Genomic DNA, 13,915 nt, shown 5'->3' on the forward strand with positions numbered 1-13,915 from the left:
TCAGGAATCCATCCCTGCAGTATGTCATTCTTATTAACATTCACCCTGTACATAACTACTGCAGTAGTACTTTTCTTTTAAAATTCCTGGGTAATAAAACAAAATATGATCATGTGCTAAGGAGACAAAGAACAATCTTCTCTAAGTTTGGTTTTTGGTTTCAACTCAGATTTTTTACTGCTTACAAGACTTAACATCAAAAATGTAAGTATACTGCTTTCATCACCATTTAATCCATAAAAAGTGCTCAAAAATGTTTTGCAACACATCCATATCAGCAAAAATATGTAGTTTTAGATACAGAAGTAGGACAGAATGAAAGAATAAGCCGTATGAAACTAAAAAGTTAATTTTCCTGTGAAATAAAAATAAAACATTAACTGAAATGAGCCCATTCTGTTTGAAGTTCATATCTTTGGACACCCATGAATCTAAATGTGCTAATGGCTAACCCTGAATACACGTTGCTCCACCCCATGCAAGCAACACAGTTGGATTCACATTGAAATATTATCCACAAGGTGATAGAGATGTTGCTGCTTGATCTTACTCCACTCTTTGTTGGTGATCCTCCTGAGAACTTCCAGTGTTTGACAGAGGCTTCCTGCAATGCTGCACTACAGGCTTACGTCAGAAGATATCACAGACAACTCGACTTTCTTGTTCTTGAGGGCAGGTGTTCACAAGGTGAGCAGTGTGGTCGTGTATTATCACCCTTAAGGATTAATCCATCTCAACAATGTTGAGTGTAGGGTTCATCAATAGGATGTAGGGTCTGGTCCAATACTGCACAGCCCTCAATGTGCTTTCATAAGTAATGAGATGTGTCCAACATCTGTACAGAATACCCGCCCAAAACACGATTAAACCAGATCCCTTCTGAATTCGTAGAACTACATCCCTGAGATGTCCACTGGTACCTAGCCACTTCCACACTCTTCTATGATGTTTGTCAAGCATTAGACTAATCATGCATGTTTTGATGAAGAGAACTTGATTCCACAGACCCAGGTTCCTTTCCTGGAAAAGTGAAGTAACTGTATGAATATCAAGAGCTCAGATGACAAAGAAGTATTAAGAAAGGAAGGATAAGCATTAAAAAAAGGTGGAAGGAATACACACACTGAGGTTGCAAGTCATGGGATATCACCTGATACTTTGATGGACTTATTTTTGTCCACATAGTGCATAACTCAATGTGGCATGGACTCAACACGTCATTCCCAGTCCCCTGCAGAAATATGGAGCCATGGTGCCTCTGTAGCGATTCATGGCTGTGAAACTGCACTGGTGCAGGATTTTGTACACCTTGTTAACTACTTTGGTTCATGGCTTCATGGTGTCTGCACTGTACTCAACACTCGAACCCTGCTGCCAGGTCTTACCAACTGAAGTCAGCACTTAGTTGACCAGGCCCCAGTTTTCCTGTCATTTGGGGTCCAGCCGACATGGTCACAAGCCCAAGAGAGGGCATTGCAGCTGATGATGTGCTTTTAGTAAAGGCACTCACGTCAGTCAACTGCTGCCGTAGCCCATTAACACCAAATTTTGCTGCACTGTCCTAATGCATATGTTCAATGATTTCTGCAGCTATTTCACGCAGTGCTACTTGTCTGTTATCACTGACAACTCTACACAATGCTCCTGCTCTGGTTCATTAAGTGAAGGCTGTCAGCCACTGTGTTGTCTATGTGATGAGAATACCAAAATTCAGGCATTACCTCTCAAGGTAATACTGAATTCCATAATGATTTCTTAAATGGAATGTCCAATTTGTCTAGCTCCAACTACCGTCGTTCAGTGTCTGTAAATTCCCGTCGCGCAGCCATAATGTCAGAAACATTTTCACATCAATCACCTGAGTACAAATGAGTGCATATCATTGCCCCACCGCCAATGGCCTTGCCATGTTGGTAACACTGGTTTCTGCCCAGTCACCGAAGTTAAGCAATGTTGGGCCTCGGTAGTACTTGAATGGATGGCCGCTTGGGGAAAGCCGGGTGGCGTTGTTTTTCAGGATATGCGAGTCATTGATGTGACGTCCAATTGAAAGACTTGCATCAGGCCATGATTTTGTGACCTCAGTGTAGAGGATCTATAAAAGGAAACAAACTTGAGGGCAGCATAGTAGAGAGGTGGGTGAAAATATTGCGAGAAGAATTTGACAGGGTACTGAAAGACCTAACTGGAAATGGGGCCCCTGGAGTAGATGAGATTCCCTCAGAATTATTGAGATAAAGCCATGAGAAGATTATTCCACATGGTGTGCAAAATATGTGATGCTGGTAAAGTACTGTCAGACTTTGACAAGAATGCAATACTTGCTCCCAGTATGCCGGATGGCAGCAACTTGAAATGAATCAACAGAATCTTAAAAACTGTCAAAGTTGCACAGAAGTTTGTCTTTATTAACTGATGACTACTTTGAGACCTTCGCAGTTCTTGCATGACTTATGTGGATGATTTGAAAATGGACTAAAAAGGTCCAAAGCTAGTCATTAGTTAATAAATACAAACTTCTGAGTAACCTTGATGGTTTTTTTACAGTTTTGTTGAAGAATGTAGAATTCCAGTTACACAGAAGGCAGGTGCTGACAGGAGCAAATGCTACCGAATCATCAGTGTAATAAGTCATGGCTGGAAAATACTGACATGGTTATTTACAAAAGACTGAAAACAACTGGTAGAGGCCAACATTGGGGAAGATCAGTTTAGGTTACAAAGAAATAGTGACACACAAAGCATTACTGATGTTACAATTTATCTTGGAAGATGAGTTGAAGGACACAGAAGGGAAGCCATTGTTGAGAAGGGAGTGAGACAGAGTTGTAGCCTATCCCTGATGCTATTCAGTTTTAACATTGAACGAGCTGTGAAGGAAACCCAAGAAGAAATTTGGGAAGAGAACTGTGGTTCAGGGAGAACAAATAAAAACTTTGAGGTCTGCTGATGACATTGTAGTTTTGCCAGAGATGGTTAAGGACTCAGAAGAGCAGATGAACAGAACAGATAATGTTTTGAAAAAATTTTCTAGGATGAACATCAAGAAAACTAAAACAAGGGTAATGTAATGTAATCAAATTAAATTCGGTAGTGCTGAGGGGATTAGATTACAACACAAGGTGCTAAAAGCAGATGATGATGATCGGTTTGTGGGGCACTCAACTACACAGTTATGAGTGCCTGTACAAATTCCCAGTCTTTAGTCAGTCCAGTTCCGATGAATGATGATGTAATGATGAGGACAACACAAAACACCCAGTCCCTGGGCAGAGAGAATCCCCAACCTGGCCAGGAATCGAAACCGGGCCCCATGATCCAGAGGCAGCAATGCTAGCCACTAAACCACGAGCTGCAGACAGTAGTAGATGAGTTTTTCTATTTGGGCAGAAAAATAAGTAATTATTGCCAGTGTAGAAAAGATATAAAATGTGGATTGGCAATAGCCAGAAAAGATTTACAACTGAAAATTGTTAACGCCAGATATAAATTTAAATGTTAGGAAGTCTTTTCTAAAAATATTTGTCTGGAGTGTAGGCTTATGTTGAAATATAACACAGAAGATAGAGCAATTCACACAAGAAGAAAATAGAAGATTTTGAAATGTGGTGCTATAGAGGAATAATCATTAGATTAGATGGGTAGATTAAATAAAAAATGAGATACTGAATCAAATACGGGAGGGAAGAAATTAATGGTAAAACTTGAGTAAAATAAGGTATCAGTTGATAGCACAAATGCTGAGGCATCTGAGAATTGTCAGTTCAGTAATGGAAGAAAGTGTGAGGGGTGAAAATTGTAGAGGAAGCCACAGACTCAATTTTTTTTTTAGTCACCAGTCTTTTGACTGGTTTGATGCAGCCCGCCACGACTTCCTTTCCTGTGCCATCCTCTTCATCTCAGAGTAGCACTTCCAACCAACGTCCCCAATTAGTTGCCGGATGTATTCCAGTCTCTGTCTTCATCTACAGTTTTTGCTCTCTACAGCTCCCTCTAGTACCATGGAGGTCATTCGCTGATGTCTTAACAGACGTGCTTCCATCCTGTCCCTGTTCCTTGTCGGTGTTTTCCAAATATTCCTTTCCTCTGATTCTTCGCAAAACCTCCTCATTCCTTACCTTATCAATCAAACTACTTTGCAACATTCATCTGTAACACCACTTCGCAAACACTTCGATTCTTTTCTGTTCCTCTTTTCCCACAGTCCATGTTTCACTGCCATACAATGCTGTGCTCCAAACGCACATTCTCAGAAATTTCTTCCTCAGATTATGCTCTACATTTGATACTAGTAGGCTTCTCTTGGACAGGAATGGCCTTTTCTGCCAGTGCTAGTCTGCCTTTAATGTCCTCCTTGGTCCAGCCATCATTGTTTATTTTGCTGCCTAGGTAGCAGAATTCCTTAACTTCATCATGGCCATCAATCCTGTTCTCATTTCTGCTATTTCTCATTGCTTTCATATTTCTTTAGTTTACCCTCAGTCCATATTCTGTACTCATCAACCAGCTTCATTCCATTCAGCAGATCATGTAATTCTTCATCTTCACTCAGGATAACAATGTCGTCAGCGAATCATTCCATTGATGTCCTTTCACCCTGAATTTTAATTCCACTCCTGAAACTTTTTTTTTATTTTCATCATTAGTTCTTCAATGTACAGGTTGAACAGTAGAGTACGTCCCTGTCTTACTTCGTTTTTAATCTGAGCACTTTGATCTTGGTCATCCACTCTTATTATTCTCTCTTGGCTCTTGTGCATATTGTATATTACCCCTGTCTCCTTATAGCTATGGATTCAATACAGCAAGCAAATTAAAATGGCGGAGGACTGTTAGTTACACAGAGACGAAAGGGCTTGCACAGGATAGACTTGAGTGGAGAGGTGCAGCAAACCAGTCTTTGCACTGGAGGCCACAACAATAACAACAACTATGAAAGGACGTGATAGGTGTACAGCCTGGACCAGAAGATTTACATTTTCTAAGTGACACTTTGTATCACTACACCACTTTCAAATTACTCATGTTGGCAACTGGTCTCAGTTCAAATTCTTGATTATTTACTACATCTCCTTTTGTGAAATAATTTTGGAAGGGAGTGCTTAATAAGCTCTCTTCAGTGGTGCTGTCATCAGGAATATAGCATCCAGAAGGACTCTTTTCATATTTGGGATGTGCAAGTTGGCTGTTTAATCTTATATTGAAACTAATATACAGTTGCTGAATAACAGCCGTATTCAAAACTGTAATATAGGAAATATTTTCGAAAATAATTATTTTTAATCCTATGATGTGACTTGAAGAGAAAAATGTCAGAATAACTGAGAAAATCCTATTTGATGTCATAAAAATTGATCAGTGGGATGCTGGTAAGTGATAAGGTGCCAGGAATTATTTTTATCAGGAAATTGGCACAAAGTTTTATTACCTTAGTCTTTGACCTTAGAAGACAACATACAATTTCTTGAAAAACCTACAACCAAATTTAATAATAGAAGAACCTTTACTTGATTCAGGTTTAGCCATACCTGTAAGATTAATAAAAAGTAATAGGCTTTTATTATATTAAACAACTTCAAAATCAGTGAGATACATGTGGCTCACTGATATTGACAAAACTAACTCATTGGAGCCTTTGAATAGTAACAACAGTTTATCAGGATAGCAAGTTTTCTGCTCAAAACTCTGGGGATTTTAACTGCCCCATGTGAATACATTTACAAGTTGGTTGTACACATAAACAATGTTAATTACTGCACAAACAGCTCTGTCCATGACCATGCAACAAGAGCTCGACTCAACTTACATTTACCAAGGAAAAATAAACATAAAACTCAAAACAGCATTTTCCACCAAGGAATAAAACTGTACAATAAATTATCAAAAGAGATTAAAGAAATTCCAAAAATACACTTATTTAAAAAGGCAGCTAAAAAGTACCTGTTATGCAATACATTTTATACACTGAAGGATTACTTAAATAAAACTGAGTAGGGGTTTGATAAAAGAATGTTATACACATAAAATAATAATAATTATTATTATAAAACATACCACATACCACCTTCACTTTGTTTTTTTCCGTATATATTCCTTTCCAGAAATACTTACCCACAAGCTATGCATAGCACTATACTAATACCTCTTCCTCTTTCTGACCTCAACATTTCACTCATTATGGAGGGATGCTGACTCCGTTTTTCAGAACTGCAAATGGGAAGTTGTGGTACCACAGATCATGGCCCAGAGATCACCAGTGTGTGTGTGTGTGTGTGTGTGTGTGTGTGTGTGTGTGTGTGTAGTGTAGTTAGTGAAGTGTTATGAAACAATGTGTGTAATAATAATAATAATAATAATAATAATAATAGCTTTATTCAACACCGAATGGTACACTGCACATGTACAAAGAAACAGTAATGATTAAAGTTATTTGTACAATACACAAGACACATTCTTCTGAGTACATCATTAATTTACAACAAAATTACAATAAGATATTTCCTTATTTCTATTCACATAATTTCACAAAGCATTTGTTGTTCATATAAGTATGGTACTCTTCTAATGTGTAGAAAGGGTGTTTTACTAAAAATTTCTTAAGCTAATGTTTCAGTTTAATTGTAGGAAGAGCCATGACTGCACTAGGCAGTGCATTAGCTAATTTTATACCTGCGTACCGAGGCCCCTTTTCGTAAAGTGCTGTTGTGTGGCTGCCAATGTAAAATCTTTCTTTATTTCTAGTGTTGTACTGGCGGAAATCTGAATAAGTATTTGGGTGCAGTCTTTTAACAAGCAATATGGCTTTTAGAATGTATATGTTTATAACAGTTAACACCTCTGTTATTGTAAATAAGTTGCAACAAGATTCCCTATATTTTGCTGCACAGATCATTCTCACACCTTTTTTTAAGAATGAGTAGCTTATCTAGATTAGCTTTGGTTGTTGCCCCCCAAATTTCAATACCGTAGTTCAAATGAGAGGAGAAAAGAGCATGGTATGCGGTCTTTAGGGCTACGGTGTCTCTACAGAACTTGCTAATAGTATTGATTCCAAATATATTTTTGACAACTTAGTTGCTAGGGAGTCAATATGTGTGTCCCATTTCAGGTTGCTTTGGATTGTTGTGCCAAGGAATTTTACACTAGACTCTTCCTTTACCAATTCGTTGCCCATGTATAATTTAATTTCATTATTCAAACTACTTTTGTTAAACTCCATCAAACATGTTTTACTGGTGCTTACATTTAAGTGGCTTTCATTAAAAAACTGAACAATTTCTTTTATCACATTATTGCACTCGCCCTCTAGTTAATTACATGATTCCTTTTTACATACAATGGATGTGTCATCGGCATACAGAACAATTTTGGAATTTATAGTACAGTATTTAATATCATTTACATAGATCAAGAACAGAAGGGGGCCCAACACCGAGCCCTGGGGTACGCCATATTTTATGCAAGTGATCTCTGATTTGTAGACACCACTTTCCATTTTAAGTAGAACAAACTGTTTTCTATCGCTCATATAACACTTTAGTGGGTCATAAGCACCGCCTCTAATGCCCGTGTTCCATAACTTGTTTAATAGGATGTCAACGCTCACACAATCAAAGGCTTTTTCCAGGTCTAGGTATACACCTGCCACATGTTCCTTGCTTTTGATACCCTCTAACACCTCTTCAATTAGTTGCGCAGCTGCAGTGCTAGTTGATTTACCTTTTAGGAATCCATTTTGATTTTCGAACATCAGGTTGTGCTTGTTAAGATAGTTTATAATCCTGATGTATATAACTTTCTCAACTATTTTGGAAAAGACAGGAAGGATTGAGATTGGTCTGTAGTTTTATATTTTGTTGTTGTCACCTTTCTTAAAAATGGGTGTTACCTGTGCTATTTTTAGTCTGTCTGGAAAGGTGCCTGATTCTATATTATTGTTGACTGCTGCAGACAGAGGTACAGAGACATTTTGGCTACAGGATGGTCACATGTATTACCTTTAAAACTATGGTGCATGTTTTTATGTTTGTCATTTATGGCTTCCCCTACGGAAGAAAAGTATTCATTAAAAATATTTGGAATTTCCAGTTGGTCTTTTATGAGCATGCCATTGTGGTTAATAGTAAAGTCCATACAGGATTTGTCATTGCAGGTTCTAAAACTGTTTATGACTGCCCAGATGCCAGCAGTTACATTGTGTGATTTTTGAAGCTTATTTGCAACACAGTTGCTCGTGGTCTGTGTGAGTAAATCCTTATAGTGTGCTTGATATATTTTCGAGGCTTCCTTTAGCTCAGGAATCTCTCTATTATTCAGCATTGCACTGTGGAGTAGTTTTAATTTTTCCCTCACTTCAGTGACATTACTTTTTACCCAAATATTTTTGTTTATATTTTTTGTTTGTTTCATTTTTGTGATTACAACTGGGCATGTGGTATCAAAGCAGTAATAGAAGTCAGCAGCAAAGGTATCATATGAAAAGTTATTATTTTCAAACCATTTTATTTGTGCTAGCATGCAGTTTAGTCTATTTATGTTGTCATTATACATTATTCTTTTGGTTACAAACTGTTGCTTTGTGGTGACAGTGGGGGCCTCATGGAGCTCCAATTTAAGCTGTACTGCATGGTGATCTGAGATGGCTAGTTTTAAAACCGATGCACTGTGGGATAGGTGGGTCATGTTTGTTATTATGTTGTGAAGACATGTTTTACTATTGCCAATTTCTCTAGTGGGTTCCCGAATGAGTGGGGTCAGGTTAAATTCATCACACAGACGATGTAACTTTCTGGTGCTGACATCATTTGTTAATAAATCTATATTTATATCCCCTGTAACTATAATATTTACATGACCATTTGGCCCAGAAAATGTTGTGTCTATATATACAAGCAAGTCAGAAAGATTTACAAAAAAAGGTATCTGTATTTGCTGCAGGTGGCCTGTAAACACTGATATCTGTTATGTTATCTCTACCCCATTTTAGGTTTATTGCAACCAATTCTGAGACTCCTTCCAAGCAGAAGGCACTCACATCAATAACATTAAAATTACTTTCATTTACAGTGAAAATTGCTACACCTCCCCGTCTTGTCTTTTCTACTGAAGGCTGTGCAGAATTTCTTACACAGTGGTTGACTAATGCTAATCAGAGCTTCATTGTACCAATGTTCAGTTACAACTAATATATCGGGTTTGTCAATTCATGAAATTACATCTAGATCATGCTTATTTCTAAGACTACCAAGATTCTGGCGTATGATTTTAAGGCTGAGTGTCACCTGCTGGACCTTAGAGGATAATTTTGGACTAGCAATGAGGCCAGCAGGCTTTAAAAGTTTCCCTGGTTTGCCAGCGGTGGCTGGTGTTGTGTATTGTGTGTGCAGTGACAGATAGTGAGTTATGTGTGAATGGTGTGGCATTAAATTATTTAATAAGTTATTTGTAAAAAAATATTGTGTACCAGTAGTAAATCTAATGATTGTCTCAAACCAGAATTCTGTATATGTATGTGTAGCTTATTTTAAACTGCTCTAAACTTTGACATGTCCTATATCCTTGTAAAAAGAGATCTATGATGAATACAGCTACTGCTATTACTACTACTACTAAGTAGTCGAGAACTATAAAGAGAGCAAAAGGAACGCTGTTAAAAAAAGAGCATTTAGAACATTGGGGCATTTCAAAAAAGTGATAAATTCAGCTCACCACTACACGGGAGATGCCAATTATATACTCTGAAAATTTCAAGATTAACCAAACCTACATAAAAGTCATAGTTAGGTGCTGCAGAAACCATGTTCTGCATCAGCATTCCCAAAATTATCATATAATTAAATGAAAACGAAACGATTACGATTGGTCACAGTTAGGGTAATAATTTAAGACTGCATTCAGTCCAGAGAGAGATAAAGAACATGTCACTCACAATAAATGAAATTGATAAACGCAAAAATGAAATATTAACCATAGGTTAACGGTGAGTTCCACAGTGTGTGTGCGAGTGTATACCTGTCCTTTTTTCCCCGTAAGGTAAGTCTTTCCGCTCCCGGGATTGGAATGACTCCTTACCCTCTCCCTTAAAACCCACATCCTTTCGTCTTTCCCTCTCCTTCCCTCTTTCCTGATGAGGCAACAGTTTGTTGCGAAAGCTTGAATTTTGTGTGTATGTTTGTGTGTCTATCGACGTGCCAGCGCTTTCGTTTGGTAAGTCACATCATCTTTGTTTTTTGAAGTATTGGTTTGGTATTCCTTGATGTCATGGGCCAAAACCTGGTCCACTTACTTTAACTTCGTGAAATAAGATAGTCTTGTTTGTGTGGCTGGCCGTAAGGTCTGACATATCTTGTGTTCTCAGCTACATTACATTTCAATTTTGTCAGCTGTAAGCAACAGCTGGCTCCATATTATGTCCCCCATGCTTTTGTTTGCCTTATGATGACAGTATGATGATTTCGTATAATTCTATCTTGATGGCATATGCTGGCATTACAGGACAGATGTTGACTCACCACATTACTTCTTACGTTACCAGTAATCTAAAGGTGCCTCAAAAGAGCAAGACACATCATTGTGAATAAATAGATAAAAACAATATGCAACTAAGTGTCTTCTTTTAAGAAATTTATAACTGGTTGCTGTACCAGGCACACAGAGTGAAACGGAACCTAGTTTAACTTCCTTCTGAAGGTGCTTCTCGATGTTAACAGCCAGACACGGACTGCAGGAAGTGCACTGGAAGTAGGAGGAGCTAAGTAAAACTTAACTGCTCGACCATAACATGGAATGATATGGCAGTGTAGCGCTTCTACCCCACCACCAGTGTGTGTTAGACGCAACGTGTGGCAAGCAGCAGAATGGTCCGCTATTCATGTCAGGAACAAGCCGAGACGGTGTTCGTGTACGGACAAGCAGCAAGAAACCGTCAAGAGGAAGAACCTCGCACTCCAAGTCTGGCTTACGCACTGTCCACCACCTCCCTGCACGCTCGTCCCTCCGAAAATCCCCATGATCACACAAAAAGACTTTGAAATGTTGCGTCATATGGTAGGTGTGTGTGAGGGTGCCCGTTTTGGAGTAGTTGTGGGCCCCCTCGATCGGTTCCATCTGCTTGGCCGTACCCCTTGTTCACACACTGTACCAAGGCTGCCGCCAATATCGGCCAGTATTTATGGTATAGCACTGAATTCGTATGTCTGACACACAGGTCGCAGTCGGAGCATTTCCGGTTTTGAGCAAGGGTAGTGACATTTTGTCGTTAGAAAGCAATAGCATGGAATCACGTGAAAGAAGATGGTGGGCTATGTCACTTCACGTATACGGAAATCACTACATGTTAAATGAAGTGTAAGCTTCCAGTTACATAAAAATTCTACCAGCTTGATTTTATTTATAATTATTGTTGCAGGTGTCAGGAACGTCAATTATAAGGCCATTTGAGGCATGGACCCTCAGGTCAGTTTGATAACTTTTGTCGTATGTCAACGACAAATTTCGGGCTGCTTCTTCAAACGATTGAACCCAAAATAGAAAAGAAAAATATTTGTGTTTTGGAGGGAAGATACACCTGCTAAAGTTCGTTTGGCAGCGACACTTCGATTTCTTCCTAGAGGAGATGGTTTCAAAAGCCTACATTTCCGGTTTAAAATATCCATTCCAGTAATATCATGGACAGTGCCTGAAGTTTTCAAAGCAATATTTGAGTTCTTTAAAGATAATGCTAACGTAATGACTACTTTTAAAATTACATTCAGTAACAGTGCGTGTCACAGGCATCATTACGTTTGAAAAGCCTATCTATCCTTTTCAAATATCTACTCAAGTGATTTTACTGATAATGCCTTAAGTTTCAAAAGTCAATGTGTCACACACCATAAAATTTCACAACACAATTTATGTAAATGTCAACTATGTGCTGTAGATATGTGGAAAAACATTTCTTCATTGGATAAAGGATACTTTACTACACATCCAAATTAAAAATAAGAAAAAAAATCATTCGATGATGTTGCACAATAATAATGCTATTCCTATTATGTCTTTGGGGACAGTCACTCCCCATTTCTTCCCCAGTCCATACTGCACATATTGGCAGTCACCCCAACTTTGGTGTACGAATTCCACACACTTGGACACGTAATGTCCACAGAAATATCTCCACAGATCAGCCCAACAGAGCTATCAATTATACTGAATGGGCCGATATTTAATGTCGTCTCTTCCGAAGAATTGTTCTCTATATTTTGCAGGTTTGTACTTTCAAAAATGACAAACGAGCACTAGTAGCTTTTATTCTCGTAAAGATTAATGTTGGAAATATCAAATTCAAGCTACTTTTCGTATTCAGACATACTGCAGTTTGTTCCTGTTCTCAAGGCAACCAGATAGGCTCGCGTGAATTACTGCGCAATAGCATTAAGTGTATCTCTGAGTCCCGTAATGAAACCGTCAAAATATTTCACTTTTCACTGTTAACTTTCAATAAAGCTTCGAAAAATATGATGACAGTGTAACATCCCTTCTTAGTGCCACGTCAAAAATCTTTCTCAAACAAATTTGACGAATATTTCCTCTTATCTTTGATCAAATCTTTGTCAAAGAAATATGATAGTATAACACCCAAGGAGGTATATCAACGACCTATACAGGGTGTTACAAAAAGGTACGGCCAAACTTTCAGGAAACATTCCTCACACACAAAGAAAGAAAATATGTTATGTGGACATGTGTCCAGAAACGCTTACTTTCCATGTTAGAGCTCATTTTATCACTTCTCTTCAAATCACATTAATCACAGAATGGAAACACACTGCAACAGAACGTACCAGCGTGACTTCAAACACTTTGTTACAGGAAATGTTCAAAATGTACTCCGTTAGCGAGGATACATGCATCCACCCTCCGTCGCATGGAATCCCTGATGCGCTGATGCAGCCCTGGAGAATGGCGTATTGTATCACAGCCATCCACAATACGAACTTGAAGAGTCTCTACATTTGGTACCGGGGTTGCGTAGACAAAAGCTTTCAAATGCGCCCATAAATGAAAGTCAAGAGGGTTGAGGTCAGGAGAGCGTGGAGGCCATGGAATTGGTCCACCTCTACCAATCCATCGGTCACCGAATCTGTTGTTGAGAAGCGTACGAACACTTCGACTGAAATGTGCAGGAGCTCCATCGTGCATGAACCACATGTTGTGTCGTACTTGTAAAGGCACATGTTCTAGCAGCACAGGTAGAGTATCCTGTATGAAATCGTGATAACGTGCTCCATTGAGCGAAGGGGGAAGAACATGGGGCCCAATCAAGACATCACCAACAATGCCTGCCCAAACGTTCACAAAAAATCTGTGTTGATGACGTGATTGCACAATTGTGTGCGGATTCTCGTCAGTCCACACATGTTGATTGTGAAAATTTACAATTTGATCACGTTGGAATGAAGCCTCATCCGTAAAGAGAACATTTGCACTGAAATGAGGATTGACACATTGTTGGATGAACCATTCGCAGAAGTGTACCCGTGGAGGCCAATCAACTGCTCATAGTGCCTGCACACGCTGTACATGGTACGGAAACAACTGGTTCTCCTGTAGCACTCTCCATACAGTGACGTGGTCAACATTACCCTGTACAGCAGCAACGTCTCTGACGCTAACATTAGGGTTATCGTCAACTGCACGAAGAACTGCCTCGTCCATTGCAGGTATCCTCGTCATTCTAGGTCTTCCCCGGTCGCGAGTCATAGGCTGGAATGTTCCGTACTCCCTAAGACGCCGATCAATTGCTTCGAATGTCTTCCTGTCGGGACACCTTCGTTCTGGAAATTTGTCTAGATACAAACGTACCGCGCCACGGCTATTGCCCCGTGTTAATCCATACATCAAATGGGCATCTGCCAACTCCGTATTTGTAAAC

Source organism: Schistocerca serialis, chromosome 9 (assembly GCF_023864345.2).
Source record: "Schistocerca serialis cubense isolate TAMUIC-IGC-003099 chromosome 9, iqSchSeri2.2, whole genome shotgun sequence".
In the NCBI taxonomy this organism is placed as follows: domain Eukaryota; kingdom Metazoa; phylum Arthropoda; class Insecta; order Orthoptera; family Acrididae; genus Schistocerca; species Schistocerca serialis.